The following is a 19621-nucleotide window of genomic DNA, read 5'->3' as shown; positions in this document are numbered from 1 at the left end:
TTATAGTAAAAGGATAACCTTCTCAACAAATGGCACAGAAACGTTTGGATATCCATTTGAAAAAAAAAGGAGAGCAAAACAAGCAAACAAAACTTCAACTTTATGTACACAATATTTAAATTAGTACAGATTACAGATCTTACCATATAAGCTGAACCAATATAACAACTGGAAGAAAAGTTGAAGGATATTCTGTGGCTGTGGTTTGGCAAAGATTCTTAAGACACACACACAAAATAAATTATATAATAAAATATTTCACAAAGTAGACCATCAAAATTAGAAAGAAAAACTTTTGCTTTTTGAAAAGAATGTTGAGAAAATGGAAAGGAAATCCAGAGCTGAGGAGATGACCTAATAAATTACTTAACACCCAGAATGTACAGAACATTCGGAATGTGATTCAAAGATGCCTAACAACCCAATAAAAAAAGAACAAAAGACTTGAACATATCTTTCACTCTGCTTTTTTCCCCCAATGGATATCCAAATGTTTGTGTACCATTTATTGAGAATATTATCTTTTCGCCACAAAAGAATATATTACAAATAGCAAATAAGCACATAGAAAGATGCTCCGTTTAACATCATTAGTCATAGTCACAACGAGATAACACGGCACCCTTTCCCCGATGGCATAAATTAGTACGGCCGAAATGACACCTGTTAGTGGGGATGTGGAGCGACTGGAATGCTCACCTATCACTAGTGGGAATTTACTGATAAACTAGAAGAGCCACAGGGAAAACATGCTAGCAGTTTCTTGCAAAGTTAAACACCTGTTTGCCACAAAATCCAGTAATTTTAGTCCCAATTAGTTACATAAAAGAAATGAAAACATCTCTCCACAGACAGATGTTTACTTAGATATTTATAGTAGCTTTATTTGTAATGGCCACGAACTGGAAACAACCCAAATACTCATCAAATTCTGATATATGTAGGAAATGTAATACTGCTCAACATAAAAAGGAAGCAATTGCTTTGTGCAACAACATGAAAACTCAAGTGCATTATAATGTAGGAAATACACCAGACACAAAAGGCTATGAATGTATAGTCCCATTCATATGAAATTCTGAGAAAGACCAAATTATAGTGAAACAGAGCAGATCAGTGGTTGCCAGGGGCAGGAGATAGAATGTAAGCATTGAGTACAAAGGTCATGAGGAGAAGTTTGGGGGTTAGGGAAGTGTTTTATATCATGTTTGTAGTGGTAGTTACACAACTCTGAGTACTGTCCAATCTCAATGAGTTATATACTCAAATTTGCTGAATTTTAGATTCTAAAAATTATGTTAGCAAGGTTATTGTAATAATAACTTCAAAAGCTTTGTGAAGGTATTCACCACCCTCCAAGACAATTATGTTCCGATACACAGATGCATTTAGAATAAAATAGGATAAGAATAAATTTACCAAAAAGCCAGAATACATTGATTAATGTCAAAAAGATCTTCAACTTTTTATTTAAAATTTAAGTTTTGAAACTTAAAATTTATGTTAGTAATTACACAAGTTGAAGTTATAGGAATCACTTAAGAGAAGACAATGGAGATAACTACTGAATAATACTAACATGCTTTTCTCTTTATGTTGCTTTGTACCCACTCTTTTATACTTAGGGTGGGGCATTCACTTGCTTTAAGGATGACAAGTGTTGTTCTAGCTGGAATTCACAGACAAAGAGCTAATATTCAGATTTAACTTCCAAAAGAGAAAATTTAAATCTAAAGCAAAAAAAAGCACCAGCAGCTCAATTGAATTCTTGGCTTCCTGAAAAATAAACAGTTTTTCTAGATTTCTTCTAGTAAAATGAACTGCCAGGACACCAGTGTGACTGATGTGCAAACACAGGGAGAAAGACCTCAGGCTGCAGTACAGGGAGGACACAGAGCCTGGGGAAGATGGCAAAGGTGGGAGGGAAGAGCAGGAACCACAGTGACAGGTGCAGGGAGACTAGGAAGTCAGAGCGAGGAGAACAAATGCTAGCATCCTCGCTTTTCCCCTTTTTGGATGGTAGGGATTCGGGGTACACTGTGGACAGTACTCAGTGGGGCTGGGGGCACCTGAAACTACTGGGCCCACGCTGGGAGGCAGTCATTCCCTATATAGCTGAGACAGTGATCAAACAGTTAAGGATGTCACTGCACTTTAATTTCTCCAAGGCCTGTACAAGAAGTATAGGAGATCTAGCCTAGTTTGGGGGATCCAGAGACTCAGAGAAGAATGAGCCCCAGGGTTGAGAAAACAAAGCTGCAGGATACAGGGGCTTTGATGCTGGAGGAACATCATAAGGTTATGGCCTCTATTCTAAGAACGGGGAAATTCTTTGTTGAAAAAAGTCACACAGTTCGTAGGCAGTGGAATCAAGACTGTTTAGTGAATTATCTCCGAGCCCAGACCCTTTAATGTGCATCCCCCCTTACTATACATTTACAGACACTTCTTGGCTCATAATTAGTTGTGAAGATGGTAAAAATAGCAGGAAAATCACTTATACCTGACACAATTAGGTTCTATACAATCATCCACCACAACAAACATCTTAGAAGGGCAGAGATAAATTCTGGTCTGTATGTAAGAATAAAGCTAAATACTCAGTAGAAGAAAGGCTAGGTTCATCATGCTAACCAAAATATTGCATCAAGTCCAGCAAAGCAGCTTGTTCAAAAGGAGACACAACCAACTGAGGCAAGTCTTCTATCTCTTTTAAATATAGCATAATGTAGGAGGAACCACAATGCTACAGGCTTCACCAAAAGGTCTCTTGGTTACATTGCACTTTGCTTCATCTACTCAAAAAGTACTATTATTAAGCCTCCAAAGCTAGTGGCTGTTCCCTTCCTGCTACTATGTAATATGAAGACACAAGACCATGCCAGGAAGTTTTAATGCTACAAGGAAAAGAAACAAAGCGATATAGGCTTTTGTTGCAGCTCAGCATACATCTGGATCTGACAACCATGTTGGCTCAAAACAAGGAATCAGAAAAATGTCCGGTTATTACCCAATTGTAAATTATTTTTAAAAAATGCTTTGCACTCATTGAAGAATAGAAATTCATTGCCATATCTGACTGGGGGAGAGACAGTTGTAAGACAAACCCTGGTCAGGATTTGGAAGCAATGAGTCTAATATTTATTAAGTGCCCTCCATGCTAGAGAATCAGAGCAACATTTACCCTTGGCATCCTTTCATTTTAATTCACAGCTTCCACAACAGGGCTTCCAATGCTCACTGCTGCCTTGATGATCCCAGGATCCCCTGAGCCTCCTACTATTTTACTTCTTTGAAGAATACTTTAACTATAATAAGGAATTTCACAAAATCAGTATATTTAAACAGTCTCTTGAACAGCAAACTGGGGGGATGTATTTGCAAAAATAATATTAAAGTGAAAGTAGAAAGAAATCCTTGACATATATATATATATATATATATATATAGATAGATAGATAGATAATAAGGATATATCTATATATATATAAAACATGTATACATTAATTAAAATATTGAATCTGAGTAAGTAGCCATAATAGATCGTCTTCAGACACACATGTGCACACACAGACATTAGAGGGCCAGAGTTTTTGAAGGGATGAATGAGTGGATGAATGGATGAGTGAACAAACAAACAAATAAATAAAGCAACATTGTGATGCTGGTAATTTACACCCTGTTAAATTAGCAACACTTCCTTCTCTTGCTTTCCTCTGTTTTCACTTACTTAATGTAGAAGATATGGTAAACAGGCATGCCGAGAATGTATACATTGGCATAATTCTTCTGAGAAATAGAAAGCACATAATAAATGGCTTAAAAATATAATTGTACCAATGGTAACATTTCTGAGACTCGAGCCTAGGTAATATAACAAATTTAATTAGAAGTTATATGCAAAATCTCTCTGATTATGCTTATTTAAAAAAATAGTAGCAAATTGAACTTAATCAAAATGTCTAAAAGTGAGAAAATGATACATTTATAAAAGGCTACACTGCATGTATTTAAATTACTATTTATAAAAAGCTTTTGTTAACATGAAGATGTACTCATAGTAATACAAAGTGATATTAAAAGTTGATTAAAATATTATCTCAACTCTGTAGATTATACTTCTGAGTAGTCTTAAAGAATATATCTATATATATACACACACACAGATATATATTTTCTTAGTATCAGTTGCCCTGTAGAATTATGAGGATTTTCTCTGCTTCTTTATCCTTTTTACGTCTCCCACGCCAACCATTTCCCCCATAGACTGTTCCTGCTGCCAACTCTCATTTTTCTCTTTGACAACATCTTCTCTCCAGGCCGCAGACACAATGACTGATCATCAACATTGGTAACATCTCCTCATAGGGCCATAAATGAACAGCCAAATCTTCCACATTTTTGGAAAATGCTCAGCTGGAACTTATAATGTCTCTACTTTTCTAATATATATTTCATATTTTATGATCTTTACTTATGAATTAATGTGAAAACTTGCTACATTGTCTTAGGACCTCACCTTTCCTTCCAGTCGATTTTAAGAGCTACTTTATTAATATATTATACATTATTAATGTTCTTAAATTTATATTAATATTCTTAGTTATAGCTCCTGCCATAGTCATTATAAAATGAAAAAATTTACACTATATATTTACATATATACATTATATTTATTATATATTGATTAAACAAATGTTATGTATTATAATTATTACACATTTATATAATATGTATTTATATAATAAAATTGTATATAAAATAAAATACACTTGCTAATTTTTGCATTTAAATAGTAAAGGTTAAGTATATAGAGAACTCATAAAAAATATAAACACTTAATAAAAAACAGGCAAAGTACTTTCTAAGTAATTTGCAGCTCAACAAAACACACACATGCAAATACATCCATATATGCATGCAGCGAGCAACAAACATCTGAAAAATAAAAAGCTTATCCTTATAAGTTCTGTGTCAATACGGTGTATTTCCCATACTCACTGATGAAATTGGAAGGAAAAAATCCTAATAATAAAATAGATTGTGCTCATGAAATTGGTGTTCTCCCATCAGACCTGAGGAAACTTTCCATTTGGATTGGTTCATGCATGACCCCACATGGGTTCAGGGAAGAAGTCAGATGATCTTGATAAAAAAGAAAGAAATGTGAAAACAATACAATTTTCTGAAATAAGTGATTACATTTTTGTGGGAAATTATCATTGAAAAAATTGGTGAATCTAAAAGGTGAGCAGGTAATGTCTCAGCATTAGCTTTTAGTTCTTTCTCCTTGAAGAGAATTAGTATTAAAGTTTACACAGGTTGGAAAAATTAGAAACTGAGAACTCTAGATTGGCAAATTTATTTAAAGAATAATTGGTGAGTTTTTCTTGGTAATCATTCTCTCCCACCTGAAAGTATTTATGTGAGTAAGTGTTCATATTGGGAGATTTTCTAAAATATATCTCAAGGTTGAAAATTGTTGAAAAGCAACTGTGCAAGAGAAACTCTTACACATGGATGTTGAGAGACATAAAAAGTCTATGGCAGCTCAACTATAATAGAGGAAAACAATTTAAATGTTCCTCAAGGTGTGATGGCATGTCAGAGAACACGCCACGTTATTTTCATATCAGGCACGTAGAAAGACCACATTTCCAGTCTGCCTGCTATTTAGATGGGACCCTGGCATTGAGTTCTGTCTAAAATGTAGAGAAGTGTGCAGACATCTTGGTGATGCAGCAACCTTCTCTCCCTCCTCTCTTGCTCCTGTGTGCTCTCTGCGTCCTGCCCCATTTCTCACTCTGCTCACTCACCTGCAGGACACAGTGCCCACATCCCTCCTCCCACGTCCGTGTTGGGGTCCAAGACCACAAGCTGGTGGGTGCACACAGCAGAAGGAGCCTGGGTCCCTGAGTTCGCTCTTCACACACAAGAGCGAGAGCTTCCTAACAGGACACATCTGCATCAAACATTTGAGCAAGAAACCAGCCACTCAGTGTTTTAAGGTTATTTGCTATCTAACCTAAACAAAGAGATGAATTATAATTTAGTCTTATTATAGCACAACATATGGCAGTACAAATTAATAATTTGAAGCTACAGCAACATAAATAAATCCCAGGTGAATCTAGTCCTAAAAAGCAAGAAGAATTCATATAATATGATTTCATTTATATAAAGTTCAAAAATATGCAACACAGACCAATGAATTGTTTAGCCTTACTAACATACAAAGTTAAAAGAGAAGCAAGAGAATCATAAATGAAACCCACATCGATGATGCTGGGTTCCTCTGAGCGGCACTAGCGGGATAGGTTAAAATGCAAGGGTGTACACACAGTTGATTTTAACTGCATTTTTTCCTACAGTGGGTAGTGCATGCATGAGCATTTTTTAAAAATATCTTTCCTCCCTATACTGTACATATATTTTCTATTGTTTAAATTTCATATCTGCTTAGTATTTCACATTTTTATAGAACAGTAACTGAAAATCAGTCCAGATATTGCAAAATAGGAAAAAGAGTTTCCAGTGAACAATTTCTCCAAAAGAATTTGGCAACAAGAAAATCACCAGGCAGAGGTTCTGAAGAACTGGAATATGCAGCTAATCGAAATTGCAACAGAGTTATTCTGGAGAAACAAAAACATATAAATCAAAGCCCAATTGAAATAATTAACTTAATTTATAATTTGTTTAAAGTTGAGGAACCCACAATCATTTGAGACATTCCTAAATGGACAAATATAAGCATAAATTCACTGCGTTCGAAAGTTCTTACAAAACACAGCTAGCTGAAGTTGGTTGAAGAATACTTTTTGATAGAAGTTTTTAAAATAGCAGCTGGAACCATAACACTTTAGAACTGAATGAGCCCTTAAGAGATTCTAGACAGAGATTCTCAATCTTGCCCGCATATTATAATACAATCATCTAGGCAGTTTTTTCTTCAAATCCCAATACTTAGGTTGTACCAGAGGTGATTTAAATTAGAGTACCTGGGGATGAGACCTAGGATTAGTACTTTTAAGGATCGCCCAATTATTTCGAAGTTTGGTCAACATTAATGTCTTTATTTCACCATGGAAGGGTCTGAGGATGCAAAGGCAAGTTCATGTACAAGGTCATAGTGTTTGAGAGTTTTCTGTCTCGTTCCATCTTCTGTCTTCCATTTTTGTGCTGCTGCTTCCCTATTGTGAACATTGATTTACACCATACAGGTACTCTTGGCCTCATCCATCTCATTCTGACCATCTGGCTTCACCCTGGTGCCACCTGAGTTCCTCCCCCAAGACCTGGGCCATACATCACTCACCTTCACCCAGGAGCTTTTGAAATAACATTGTAGTCGTGGACCTATGTGAATTCACAAGAGTGAAACTTGAAAATGCTGACAAATTGTCATCCTGTGAGGTAAACCTGTAACCAACAGGACATGTAAGCGGTGGGTTCGCCTTCCTCATTTATTCCCCTGCACTGGTCTTCTTGAGATGTATTTGCTGTAGGAGACCATTTTGTGTGGTGTGGGCCCAGCCCCTAGTGGCAAACATTTACTGCAAAGTAACTTCCTAAAATCCATGCTAAACCTTCCAAGGGCCAGTGTAACTTGTCCAACCACTTTTGCCTTTTCATTTGCAAATATCCCTCTTCTGTGATGTGATTAGTGGCATTGGCTCCTTTGTTTTCTATAAAAGGTAACCACCAAAGCAACCAGTGCATAGTTAACGAGGACTTTCATGTAATGTGCCCAGTAAGGTAATAAGAGCTCAGTGGAGCAAGGGCTGAGGCTTCCCCCCCACCCCTTGAGAGAAAAGCCATGCCTGCCCTTTTTCTCCACCAGACTTGGTAGTCCATGTGAATGTCTCATTTCATCCATACTGAAGTGGGCTGGTGTCCACATCATTTGCTATGCCTCTTTAGGCAGACCTGGGGGCTCGAATAACTACTCGTCTGAAGCAGTGGCCAATTCTGACTTCATAATGCACCTGTTCTGCTCTCCCTCCATCCCTGCTTACCTGGCCCTCTCTCCACCTTCTTGGACATCACACCTCAGTAAAGTATTAACACTTAAGCCTTTGATTAGGCTCTACTTCCCAGAGAATTTAAATAGAAATATCACCTTTATTCTATGACCTACGATCTTAATTTTATAATCAATGCCCAATTTCCATGGCCTGGAGGCCCACCTAGAAGATAATAAGATGATGTTTATAACAGAGAAACAAGAGGAAAGAGACAGATTCTCAGATGGAAATAGACTGTCTTCATAATCAGATTATAAATGGAAAGCTTAAGTTAAGGCTGAAAGGGAAACACCACTCTGAAGCACCAACGGTGAGAACATTTGCTAGTCATCACTTATGGAGGTCCAACTAAAGACTCCAAGCACAGCAGGCCAGGATTTGAGGACATCTCAACCCACCTCAGGCATAAGTGGATCATATGTGATCACATGGTGACAATGGTTTCTGGGTGTTCAAAAAATTCCCACTTGATTCATCCCAGGGATGCAAGGATGGTTCAACATTCGCAAATCAGTAAATGTAATACATCACATAAACAAAAGCAAAGACAAAAACCACATGATCATATCAATAGATGTGGAAAAAGCTTTTGATAAGGTACAACACCCATTTATGATAAAAACACTCAGCAAAGTGGGAGTAGAGGGAGCATTCCTCAACATAATAAAGGCCATATATGAGAGACCTACAGCCAACATCATACTCAATGGGCAAAAATTAAAAGCTTTTCCACTAAGATCAGGAACAAGACAAGGATGTCCACTTTCACTACTTCTATTCAATATAGTTTTGGAAGTTTTGGCCACAGCGATTAGGCAAGAAAAGGAAATAAAAGGCATCCAAATAGGAAAGGAGGAAACAAAACTGTCACTGTTTGCAGATGACATGATAGTGTACATGGAAAAATCCTATAGACTCTACCAAAAAACTGCTCGACCTAATAAATGAATTTGGCAAAACAGGAGGATACAAAGTCAATATCCAGAAATCAAAGGCATTTTTGTATACGAACAATGAATCAGCAGAAGCAGAAATCAAGGGAAAAAATCCCATTCGATATAGCAAAAAGAAAAATAAAATATCTGGGAATAAACCTAACCAAGGAGGTAAAAGACCTGTATGCAGAAAACTACACAGCACTGAAGAAAGAAATCAGGGAAGACACAAACAAATGGAAACATATTCCTTGTTCATGGATTGGAAGAATTAACATCATCAAAATGTCCGTAATACCCAAAGCAATATACAGATTCAATGCAATCCCTATTAAAGTACCAATGGCATATTTCACAGACATAGAACAAACACTTCAAAAATTTATATGGAACCATATATGAGCCCAAACAGCAGCTGCTATTTTGAGAAAGAAGAACAAAGTAGGAGGGATCACAATACCTGACATCAAACAGTATTACAGGGCCACTGTAATCAAAACGGCCTGGTACTGGCATAAAAACAGGCACATAGACCAATGGAACAGAATAGAGAGCCCAGAAATTAACCCAACTCTCTACAGTCAATTAATATTTGACAAAGGGGGCAATAACATAAAATGGAGTAAAGATATCCTCTTCAACAAATGGAGTTGGGGGGGACTTCCACCAAGATGGAGAAGTAGGTGGAGGATCCACCTCACCTCTGTGCACAACCAAATCTAAGAACAACTATTTTTAACAGCAGTCACAACCAAGCCACACGGAAAATCGACAATACGGAGTCCAAAGGACAACTAGATACTCGGCTGGACCGGTACGAGGAGCGAGGCCAGCAGCGGAGCAGGTTAGCAAGAAAAAATTCCCGGGGCAGTGCGCGGTGCATGCAGGCAACCGAGGGCGCTGATCGCCAGTGAGCGGCCGGAGCGCACAGGGAAGAGGCGCGGTGGGTCAGTCCGTCGCGTGCATTTACGTGCGGAGAAACCAGTGAGAAGGGAAACCCGCGCGGTGCAGCAGGCTCGCAAAATTAGGATTGGATAAGCAAGCCCGAGGCGTTTGAGTGACTGGAAGCGCTGGGCTAGCGGACGCCATTGCTCCCTCTCTGACCCCGCCCCCACACACAGCGTCACAAACCAGCGACCTGGGTCGCCCGTCCTGGTAAACAACTAAGGCTTCGTTCCGCTCACTAAACAGCACGAATAAACCAAAAATGGCTCTAGAACAACTCAGAGCCCCAGAACCGATAGACTTAAGTGATGAAGAAATAGCCAGTCTTTCAGATGCACAGTTCAAAACACTGGTTATAAAGATCCTTACAGAACTGGTGGATTTTAGTCACAAATTAGAGAAACATATGGAAGCTAAATTAATTGAAATGAATGCTGATACAAAAGAGACCAATAGTAATGGAAAGAAAATTGGGACTCAAATCAAGGGAGAGGACCAGACAGAAGAAAAAAATGATCAAACAGAAAGGAATGAAGAAATAAGAATTCAGAAAAATGAGGAGAAGCTTAGGAACCTCCAGGACATCTTTAAACGTTCCAACATCCAAATTATAGGGGTACCAGAAGGGGGAAAGGCACAACCACCAGTTGAAAAATTATTTGAACAAATAATAAAGGAGAATTTCCCCAAGATGGCAAAGGAAATAGACTTCCGAGAAATCCAGGAAGCTCAGAGAGTCCCAAAGAAGTTGGACCCAAGAAGGAACACACCAAGGCACATCATCATTACATTAGCCAAGATTAAAATGAAGGAGAGAATCCTAGAAGCAGCAAGAGCTAAGGGGACAGTCACCTACAAAGGAGTTCCCATCAGACTGTCAGCTGATTTCTCAAAAGAGACCTTACAGGCAAGAAGGGGCTGGACAGAGGTATTCCAAGTCATGAAAACCAAAGATCTACAACCAAGATTGCTCTACCCAGCAAAACTTTCATTTAGAATGGAAGGACAGATAAAGTGCTTCTCAGATAAGACCAAATTCAAGGAGTTCATCATCACCAAGCCCTTACTATATGAAATGTTAAAGGGACTTACCTAAGAAAAAGATAAAAAAGATGAACAGTGAAAGGACAGCAAACTCACAGTTATTAAGAACCACACCTAAAACAAAAGCAAACTAAGAGGATAGCTAGATCAGGAGCAGAACCATAGAAATGAAGATCTCATGGAGGGTTAGCAACAGGGGAGTGGGAGGAGGGGAAGGGGGAGAAGGTACAGAAAATAAGTAGTATAGACAGTAGATAGAAAATAGATAGGGGGAGGGTAAGAATAGTAGGGGAAATACAGAATCTAAAGAATTTGAGACACATGTTCATGAACTAAAGGGGGAAGTGGTGGGGAGGGGAAGCGGGGTGGAGGGGAAGGGAGGGGGGAATAGAGGAAATGTAATGGCATAATCAATAAAAAAAAAAACAAATGGAGTTGGGAGAACTGGACAGCTACGTGCAAAAAAATGAAACTGGAGCACAAACTTACACCATACACCAAAATAAAGTCAAGGTGGATAAAAGACTTAAATATAAGCCATGGCACTATTAAAGTTCTAGAGGAAAACATTGGCAAGAAAATCTCAGATATTCCAAGCAGCAACATTTTTACTGATATGTCCCCTAGAGCAAGGAATATAAAGGAAAGAATAAACAAATGGGATCTCATCAAAATAAAAAGCTTCTGCATGGCTAAAGAAAACAGTATTAAATTAAAAAGACAACCAACTGTATGGGAAAATATATTTGCCAATGATACCTCAGACACAGGTTTAATCTCTAAAATATACAAAGAACTTACATGACTCCACTCTAAGAAGACATCTAACCCAATTAAAAAATGGGAAAAGGACTTGAACAGGCACTTCTCCAAGGAAGACATACAGAATATCCAGAGACACATGAAGAGATGCTCAATATCGTTAGCTATCAGAGAGATGCAAATTAAAACCACAATGAGATACCACTTTACACCAGTCAGGATGGCTATCATGAACAAAGCAACAAACAACAAATGTTGGAGAGGTTGTGGAGAAAAGGGGTCCTTAGTTCACTGTTGGTGGGATTGCAGACTGGTACAACCATTATGGAAAACAGTATGGAATTTTCTCAGAAAAATAAAAATTGACCTGCCTTTTGACCCAGCAATTTCACTGCTAGGATTATATCCTAAGAACCCTGAAACATCAATTTTAAAGAACCTATGCACCACAATGTTCATAGCAGCACAATTTACAATAGCCAAGAGTTGGAAGCAACCTAGGTGCCCATCAGTAAATGAATGGATCCAAAAATTGTGGTACATATACACAATGGAATTCTATGCAACAGAGAGAAAGAAGGAGCTACTACCCTTTGCAACAACATGGATGGAACTGGAAAGCATTATGCTGAGTGAAATAGGCCAGGTGTTGAAAGACAAATACCATATAATCTCACCTTTAACAGGAAGCTAAACAACAAAACAAACAAGCAAGCAGAATAAAAACAAAGACACTGAAATAGAGAACACGGGGACAGTGACCAGAGGGAAGAGGGAAGGGGATTTAAGGGGGAAGGGGGGAGGGATTTGGAGGAACAAATATGAAGGACGCAGGGACGAGAGCTAGGGGGGGTTGGAGATGAAAGGGAAGTGGGGAGCATGGGACTGGGGGGGCTGGGATGGGAGAAATAGACAAAAAACTGTACTTGAAAATAACTAAATTAAAAAATAATTATATAAAAAAATTTCCACTTAAATATACATGTATTATTGAAGGTTAGCACTAGAATGTGGGACAGATGGTGGGGAAATGTCCTCAAAAGAACCACAAGTCAAGGAGAGGCACATTGGTTGATGGGATGAAATGAGGTGAGGGCAGAAGCAACCCCGTGTGAGATGCTTGGAGTAGGGAAGTCAGGAGGGCAAAGCTGAAACATCCAAGCCAGTGAAGACGAGACTGCCTTGGTCTACTTTAAAAACCGCTGAGGTCCTGCTGCTAGGGGTCAGACGACTGGGCATTGTCCCGAAAACCAAAAGGTCACTGGTTAGATTCCTGGCCAGAGCACATGCCCAGGTTGAGAGCCAGGCCCCTGGTTGGGGTTGTGCAAGAGGCGACCAATTAATGTTTCTCTCCCACATTGATATTTCTCTCTTCCCCTCTTTCTAAAATTAAATAAATAAAAATCTTTTCAAGGGGAAATAAGAATCATGCCCATCTTAAAATTTTAAAATGTTGATAATAACATGTTCTATGATTTATAGAGGCAAAGAAAACAACTACAGAGAAATGTCTCCCAACATGAACAGCAGTGTCCTCTGGTGGAGAAGGTAATAGTAATACTGATTTTCAAAGTATACTCTGTACCTTCCAAAATCTCTACAGTGAGCATGGTCATAAGAAAAACAGCAACAGAATTGTTATTGCAGATAACATGGCACATAATTCAAGAATATGCCTATTTCAGCCCTGGCTGGTGTAGCTCAGTGGATTGAGCATGGGCCTGTGAAGCAAGGGGTTGCTGGTTTGAGTCCTAGTCAGGGCACATGCTTGGGTTGCAGGCCAGGTCCCCAGTAGGGGACACATGAGAGGCAACTACACATTGATGTTTTTCTCCCACTCTTTCTCCTTCCCTTCTCCTCTTTCTATAAATAAATAAATAAATAAATAAATAAATAAATAAATAAATGCCTATTCAGTTTTCCTTTGTGTCCCCTCACTAAACTGTGTAATACAAGGCCAAACACATGAACCAAATCCTAGCAAGGCTAATCCTTGAAGTAATGGTTAATCCCCACTCAGACCAGATTAACATAAATTATTTATTGTTCCTTAGCATTGTAAAGATGAAGGCATGAAGGGAAAACAGTATCATTGCCTGTTTTCACTCTGCTTGGGAGGTTTCTATTAAAGGAGTCTTGCTTATGGACAATGACCTAGTCAAACATGTACAAAGACAACACTGTAACATCTGAATACCAAAGGGATTTCTGTCACCTTCCCACACTGACATTCATTATAAGCCTCCCAGGGATTTGTCCTGAGCAATTTAGTGTAAGACTGGCTTCCATTAAGAGTGCACCTCTGAGACATTCTAACTAAAGAAGACACGATTGAGATACCATCTTCTGCTTGTCGCCCCTAGCAGCTTTCTGGCTCTAGTCCAACAGCAAGGAAAGCAATCTGTCCCCTGGGCCAGGTCCTTTGATCCACAGGCTTCACATGCCATGACTTTCACACCTTCCCCAGAGGACAGTCAATGGGCAGCATCCTGACTTGTTACCATTACCATGGTCCCAGACCCTTCCCAGCCATGACAGAGAAGCTATCGTTGTGCCAGCTTAGCCCTGCATAGCAGCTCCTGCACACCCCACCTCCCCCACGCCTCCCCAGCATCCACCCTTCTGTTCCTATCGATGAGCTGTGCACCGCCACCTTCTCCTCAAATGCTATTACTGACTTCTTCCAAGAGACACATCCAAATTCCTTCCCGATTCTTCACTTCAGTAAAGTTTCTTTGTGTTTATGAGGCCTTCAAAATGTTGAACCAATCTGCTAGTAATTGTAGTGGGAAGCATGAGCTTATTACAAACAGAAAGGCTGGCAGATGGCGCCCAACTTGCTTCTGTCACACGTTATAAACTTGCCAGTGGACTTGAAGACAACCCAGCATGGTCACCTCCTGCTGAAGAAAGGAAACACGAGCCCAGTCATGACGCCTATAAAACGGGGCTGAGGCAGCACTAAAAGCATGTTGTTTTTTGTTTATTTTCTTCTCCCTTGCATCAGGGAAGCCCACACTATGGAGAAGATCATAGCAAACTTGAAAGAAGCCCATTGTTTTGAACACCCCAAGTCTACTTGTCAAGGATGCCCGGATGTGCTGCAGAGAAAAGCAATGGATGTGCAAACCCTAGAGTAGAGAGAACAGCTTCATTGCTAAGATCAAAGGCATCCTCGCTTTAAGATAAACAGCACAAACTAGGAAAAACAGACACTTAATCTACACAGGAACCACCCCTGAGGAACTAAGTGCTGTCAAGCCTTTGAGTAGACAGGTGGCTGTGGTCTTCTCCCTACTGATGTCGGCATCTGGGGCGGGAAACCTGCAGGGTTTTTGCTCACACTTCATTAGCCAGTCCAGAGGAGTCACAGGACGGTGGTGTCAGTGAAGTCAGCTGGGACCATTTTAGTTTCTGCATTGCCAGACCTCAGGTCCTTTGGCTGCTTAAATCAACAACCCTCCTGCCCAACACACTCACTTCCAACATCCTGACTGCTGAAGGAGGTGACAGCCGACTGACTGTCTGCCTCTTCCATCCCGTGGCCAATGAGCTGCATGAAACACATGTGGACTTTCCTCAGTGTTCCCAGCCCTGCGAGACTTGAAGTTTGTTTTCAGGACACAGTTCACACGAACTTAGTAAAAGCAGTCTGCACAGCTGCCCTTTTCTGAAGTCCTGGTACTAATTCTTTCCAAATGCTCTTCCTCATTTTGGAGTCTCAACTGTGAAATCTTAATACTCTCCCATCTGCTGCATCTCTTTTCACAATGTCTCAGGGAATTTACAGTCATGGGTTGATGAGATCAGAGATAAGGCACCTGGTTCCTCGGGTTAACTGCCATTCTCTGTTTCATACCTTCAACTGGTCCCCACCCACGGGCTCCATCTTCCCTATATATTGTCTTGTTCTTTGCTCTCATTGTGGTGATTGGTTCTTCTTTTTATTCTCCTCATTCTGAGGCACTGTGCATGAAAACACTGTAAATTCTAAAATTCTATACCAACGTCAGATACCAGTATTAGAATTTAAATCACCTGTTCCAATCTGTGGCTTGTGACTAGGACGCGTGTGCAGTGGGATCCACAGGTACTTGAGAGAAAAGCCCAGCTGTTATGAACAGTCCTACATCCTGAACTAAGGGCCCCATTAGCCCTTCTTGCCCAGAAAGGGCCAAAACCTACACAGGTAGGCAACACCCAGACACCTCCACCTACCTACAAGTTTCAGATGGAGGTTTCTTGAATGTACACTTAGCTTAACTGTCCTAGTTAAGCTAAGAAGCAGAAGAGATTTGTTTTCACTCTCCCATCTCGCCAATTCTGACATTTATTTTTCTCTACTCAAGTATCTCTCTGCTCTCTGCTATTCTCGGCGAGTTTAAATCTTTCCTCTTGGTGAACGCCCCAGTGCCACATGGAACAACAAGTGATGCTTTCAAAGTACCCTTCCCCCGAACTCCAACTCCATGCACTTAGGTAATAGAAAATGTCTCATTGATCTGGCCCACATGGGAGTGTGGCGAAACAATAGCAACATCCACATAGGCAATTTTATTTTCAATAACTGGGTAATTAATATAAATGGATAGTGGTTTAAAAGGTCTCCAGAAAGTTGCTTGAAAAATAAAACTTTCTGGAGCTCCCTTAACTTTAGTGGTAGCTCTCAGCTCTGACGTGCCTGTGGCAATCCCTAATCTGAAAAGCACATAACAGTAAAATGAGGTAATAAATACCCTTTAAAAACCAGATGGAGTGTGGGGCAAGTGTTGTTGTGACAAAGGGTGACATACAGCAGCTGTCAGAGCTGCTCTAAGGCATCCATTAAGGTTTGGCATCATTTACTTTTAATATTGATTAGATTATTTCCACCAGGGCAATTTGCTCACAGAAAACATTAATCTAGGGTCATTCAACTTCTTTTTAAGTTGATTTATTTATTTTTCTAGAAAGCAATCTAAGTTGTCCTGTAGTCTATTTGAACATTAAGAATAGAGACCATAAAAATATATTTACTAAATGGATTTAAAAAAATGTAAAAGCAACTTAATGTCTTCATCACAAAAGAGGAAGAGAGTAAGGCAGACAAACAAGAGGCCAAGAGGCAAAGATACAGGAAGGAAAAGATAGAGTTAGAGAGAAAAAACAGGCTCTAAAATACCAGCAACAAAGAGAGATACACCAAGGAGACAATGCAAATGTGTTAAAAACATGCCAAGGAGATGAAAAGAAAAACAGAAAAGACTAAACATATATGTCCAGTGTCACCAGACACCAAACAGATTGAAAAGCACAGAAAAGAAAAATACACTCTTGAAGAGACACTGTAGTGGCTTTGTGTGATGTCCACTTGGCCTGGATGAACTACATTTCCCAGATGTTCCCTTCCTGTATCTTTCCACTGACATGAGCCACAGAGACGCAGATGTGGAGGCTGGAGGTGGTGCAGCAGCCATTGCTGAAAGTCACACAAACCACTTGTCCTCTGGTTACCTCACTGGTATGAGACAGAGGCCAGGGCCACAACTGCTCTCCACCTTCTGCTAAATTCTTCCTCCAGTGTGCACTGTGTTGTGTGTGTGTGTGTGTGTGTGTGTGTGTGTGTGTGTGTAGCCCATGATGAAGGGCCTGGTTCCTGCAAGAAAGCCATGCCATCAAGGGAAAAGGCAGTAAGAGCTGATGCTTGTGGGTTCTGCTTAGTCCTGCTCTTCTCTGCTTTGCATGTATCTTCCCTTATCTTTGTGGACTTCAAGCTTTAGCATCCGACACAAAAAACAAGAGCCTCACAAACCTGCTAGTTAGCTCCCTCAACTGCATAAGATCAAACCCCACAATAAATTCCTCAATATCAATACACAAATAAATGAATCCATGAATCTGTGAATGAATGAATGAATGAATGAATGAATGAATGAATGAATGAATGAATGAATGAATCACCTAGTGGTTCTGCTTTTCCGATTGTAGCCTGACTGATACATACATATACCACAAAAACCAGGTTTCTAAAAGTTGATGGAACAATGCCCTGAGTGTTTAAGCTTTAAGAACTGCCAGGCTGCTAGTATAGATCTCCCCTTGTCTACCAGAATTCAGTTCAGAACCAGCATCCCATGCGTGTGAGTTCCCCCATCCCTGATTCATAAAGTAGTATTTTATCCATCAGAATATAAAGAGAGAGTAACTGGAAAGAAACATTCTCAACTAATTAGAATCTTCCTAAGACTTGCTTAGACATTGTCACTTATTTTTCTTAAACATAAATTAAGCATGTGACAAAAGTATTTAAAAAATATATGTTCTGACAGTTAATGTTAAAATTTTGTATCTCGTAATTTTTCTTTTTAAAAAAATTTTATTTATTTATCTTTAGAAGGGAAGGGAAAGAAAGAGGGAGAGAAATATCAATGTATGGTTGCCCCTTGTGGGTCCCCTGATGGGAACTGGCCTGCAACCCAGGCATGTGCCCTGACTGGGAATCGAGATAGTGACCCTTTGCTTCGTAGGCCTGTGCTCAATCCACTGAGCTACACCAGCCAGGGCTGTATCTCATCATTTCTAATTTTCAGTCTGAGTCACCCAAATTATCTTCTTCAAGTCCTCCTTATGTAAAGATTGACATCATTTGAAATTTATAAAATTTAATAATAATTCATACAGTGCCAGGTACTTTTAACCATAACAATTTTGCTTTAGGATTTTGATCAACAATAGAAAAACTCCCAGAGTCAGCTAGTGGTAGTCAACAGTCTTTCCAAAGTTCTTGCATTGGCAAAATGCATTTCTAGTATGTCCTTTTGAAACACCTGCTTACCTCTTGAAGTTGTCTTCAACTTCCTTGGGACACAAACAGAGCTGAAATTCATACCCCTGCATGACTTGGATCCATAGTCTGTAGTTCTGTCCAAAAAAAATATCATCTGAGTCACATATGTAATTTTAAATGTCCTACTAGTGGCATTTTCTAAAAAGTAAAATTAGAAAACAAAATGAATAAATGTATTTTTTGTACTTAACAATGTATTATATTTAAGTCAGGATTTCCAAAGCATTCTTTTAACATAATCCATTTAAAATTATTTAATAATATTCAAATATTTTCATACTATACAATCTTTGAGACTCATCATATATTTAAATTTTTAGCACATTTAAAGAGCTCACTAGTCACACATAGTCCAAATGTATGTTGGACAGCTCAGTTCTAGTGAGTCTGGGGGGTGGAGGGAGTGGTCAGCTTGAATGTATTCACTAAACTCAGAGAACAAAAGCACAAGGTAATTCCCACCTACTGGGGACTGTGAAATCATATCGGCCAGGAACTTTTCAGTGACCCTAAGGCCAATTTCCCTTCACTTAGGGTGGCAATCCCCTAAGCAACCTACATAAAACCCATCCCACCTCCTTAAAAGCAAGGTAGGGAGCACATTTGGACTGGAGAGCCCCCACACAAGCCCACCATGAAGACATCTGCACAGGCCTGCTTTGCAGGGTCTCGCCACAGATTCTACCAGGTGGTCAGGGGCTGACCAAGCCAAGCTGGTGAGGCTCTGCAGGAAGAGATCTTCTTCTGTCATAAGCAGGCCCAGCAGACAGGTGCAGAGTTGCATGGCTTGCACTGGCCCCTTTCATATGGTTGGAGAGGAGTTGTTTGGGGAGTTGAGAGGAGTGACACCACAGAAACGAGGCTCTGAGCACAGGTGCCAACCCGCCCAAGATGCCACACAACAGAGGTGTCTGACCTTCTGAGGAATGGTACGGGGTAGGCGGAGGGCAGTCAGGTACAGGGGCAGGGCAGTGAGAGCCCCTTCTTGGGATCTGACTCATATGTGAATGAGCATCTCAGGTTCACTCCAACCACAGAATCTGTAGGACCTATCAGTCATGAATGCCCCTGACCATTACGAC

The 19621-nt window shown here is 39.7% G+C and overlaps 1 long non-coding RNA gene across 2 annotated transcripts in view; it reads right to left on the bottom strand.

Moving 5' to 3' along the window:
- Positions 1-19621, bottom strand: part of LOC128626186 (uncharacterized) — a 261452-nt gene that overhangs the window by 41184 nt on the left and 200647 nt on the right. Inside the window, exons 3-4 of one of the 2 annotated variants that reach the window (XR_008390115.1) lie at positions 18528-18613; positions 7331-7422 (exon numbers count right to left, since the gene is read on the bottom strand). This is a non-coding gene — a long non-coding RNA (uncharacterized LOC128626186). Of the gene's footprint in view, positions 1-7330; positions 7423-18527; positions 18614-19621 lie in introns of those variants that run through there. The other variant, XR_008390114.1, reaches the window with a different exon arrangement.

The sequence above is a fragment of the Artibeus jamaicensis genome, unplaced genomic scaffold (assembly GCF_021234435.1).
Source record: "Artibeus jamaicensis isolate MK-2021 breed Jamaican fruit bat unplaced genomic scaffold, CSHL_Jam_final scaffold_369, whole genome shotgun sequence".
Taxonomy (NCBI): domain Eukaryota; kingdom Metazoa; phylum Chordata; class Mammalia; order Chiroptera; family Phyllostomidae; genus Artibeus; species Artibeus jamaicensis.
Note: the sequence above shows the minus strand (reverse complement) of the source record. Positions and strands in the feature narration are given on the sequence as shown.